At 37.6% G+C, this 2,327-nt stretch overlaps 1 protein-coding gene across 1 annotated transcript in view; it reads right to left on the bottom strand.

Annotated features, from left to right (window-relative positions):
• Positions 1–456: 456 nt before the first annotated feature.
• The window catches only part of LIN52 (lin-52 DREAM MuvB core complex component), a 57,888-nt gene continuing 56,017 nt past the window's right edge, over positions 457–2,327 (bottom strand). Inside the window, 1 exon segment of the mRNA XM_042445898.1 lies at positions 457–2,327. This exon segment is cut by the window's right edge and continues 580 nt beyond it. The gene's annotated coding sequence lies outside the window, so the exon portion shown is untranslated.

Here is a 2,327-nt window from a genome sequence, read left to right as displayed (position 1 = left end):
TTAAAATTTTCCAGTTAAGAGAAAGTAATAGATCAGTCCTGTGTACTCTTACTCAGACGTAAATTTATGTGTCTTTGGAAGCAACTTTTCAAATCCTAAGGGAGATATTCAGGTACATATACAGTGCGCCCGTGCCATACGCGGGCGCCATACGCGGCCTTGAGCATATGTGTTTAAGCCGCGGCGCGCGCGCGGGGCAGAAGGGGCGGTGCGTCCCATTCAATTGAATGGGCGCGCGCGCCCGTTGCGCCCTGTGCGCGCCTGCGCCGCCGCGCTGCCGTGCACGAGCCCCATTGTTTCCAATGGGGCTCGAGCATAGGCAGAAGTCGCCTTACGCGGAGGGATCCGGAATGGATCCCCCGCGTAAGGCGAGGACACACTGTACATAGGAATAAACACACTTTATTTTGTAAGCCAATGGTTTAGAATAAAAGCATTCCATATTTTACTGGACTGTTCATGAAAATGCACATTGTTTATTTATGAGAGCCATAATACAGATTACTTGGGCAGGACAATACAATGAGAAATATTACTATCTACAAAAATATCTTTTTAACAATATATATGAATGGAAAATATAAATATATAAACATCCAAGATCTAAATCATATACAGCCCACTGCTCTGTCCTTGGAAGACAAATTTCCAGAAAAAAAAGAAACAGAATGCTTTTAAGTGCAGAAAAATTAACAAGTAATAAAATTTGTGATTTGTAGCTGAATTGGCGAAGTGGAACACCCTGACATGTTGTATGAACTTATGAGTTTCATAGACTGTTTTAAGGAGATTCAACAAAGACAAGAACAACATACAAAGCACGATGCCGTCCAAGTCCAATATTCCATGCCTGATCATATTCAGTATGAGAGTTGCAAAAATACATTAATCCATCCCACTGAAAGTAGTAGACTCTAAAATGTTACACTTAGATGGACATGTACCCTAACAATTTTGGATGTGTAACTACACAATCCACAAACAAAATATTTCTAAACATATAAAATGTTATAACAACAGAAAAACTACCACATCATACTTTCTCTTACCTACAGTTAAGCTTCTTCTGATCTTAAATACTTTTTGTTAGCTGTTCACCAGCATTTTTAGTTTGGGTCCAGATGTGGTCATCTCATATTTGAACTCAAATCCCCAAAATATGTGATCATGTGAAAAAGCTTTACCTACCTGAACAATGAAAAGATTTAGCTGAACTACTATCTGAATTACCGATGCTTAAAAGTAAAAGAAACTTCCTTGGTGCTCAAACAGACAAATAAACAAACATTTAAGACTGAAACCAATAATTTAGTTGATCTATCCTACAACAGAAAGATCACTCATTCATTCAATATATGAACTGCCTCGGCACAGAATTGCTTACGGAATACATGTGAAGTTGCATATATAGTCTCTTGGTGACATTTCACTCTTACATCACCAAAATGACAGCATGGCTTCTGTGAATTAAACAGTAAAGATCAAGGTCTCTGTGATGAAATCATTCAACATTGGTTTGGACAGTCAAATAAATAAGTAAATAAATAGCTAACGTGGCTCATGTACTAAATATAAAGACTTTGACCCAGGGAAGTATGACACACATATATATGTATTTTTCCCCTAAAATATATAGGCCATAACCCAAACATGGCCTCAGTTGTCTCACTAAGATGAATGGATATACAATTGGTTAATTCTGGGATTACCCTGAAAAGTGTTCCTAGCTTCTCATCCTAGAATGCTTACATTCAAAGCCCTGATCATGTTTCTTGTGAAAAGTCCATTTAAAAGTATTTCTGAAACAGAAGATGACTCAAGCCACATGGTACCAGTTTGTTTCTAACATCTCTGTAAGGGAAACCAATTTGGCGTCATCATTTAGAGAGGTATATATTGATAAGACAATACAGAGACAAGATGACAAATGAAAATAAGATAAAATCTATTTTGGGGGGCTCTGCAATGAAAAAAGATATGCTGTTACCTTTAAATGTTTTTCTCCCAGTGACAGGAGTGTCTAGATGATTCAAACAGAATATACAACAGGACAAATATACAGTGCTGAGTATATAGCGCAGGGGTTTTATCATACAGTAAGGCACACTTCCCATTTCCCACTGCAACCTATCCATACTATGGCTTTCTTGAACCAATCAGAAAAAGGAACAATATATATATATCTGTGTTGGTAAGTGATTTCCCATTCATCCAACATCTGAGGAAAAGTGAGCATCAGAAGGGAAAAAAAAGAATGAAGACCAAATATCATGTTTTCTTCAATGCTTGTGATTAATAATAATTATTTCAGCAGTGGTGGGCAACTT

Source organism: Sceloporus undulatus, chromosome 1, assembly GCF_019175285.1.
Source record: "Sceloporus undulatus isolate JIND9_A2432 ecotype Alabama chromosome 1, SceUnd_v1.1, whole genome shotgun sequence".
In the NCBI taxonomy this organism is placed as follows: Eukaryota; Metazoa; Chordata; class Lepidosauria; order Squamata; family Phrynosomatidae; genus Sceloporus; species Sceloporus undulatus.
This window is presented reverse-complemented; position numbering and strand designations above follow the sequence as displayed.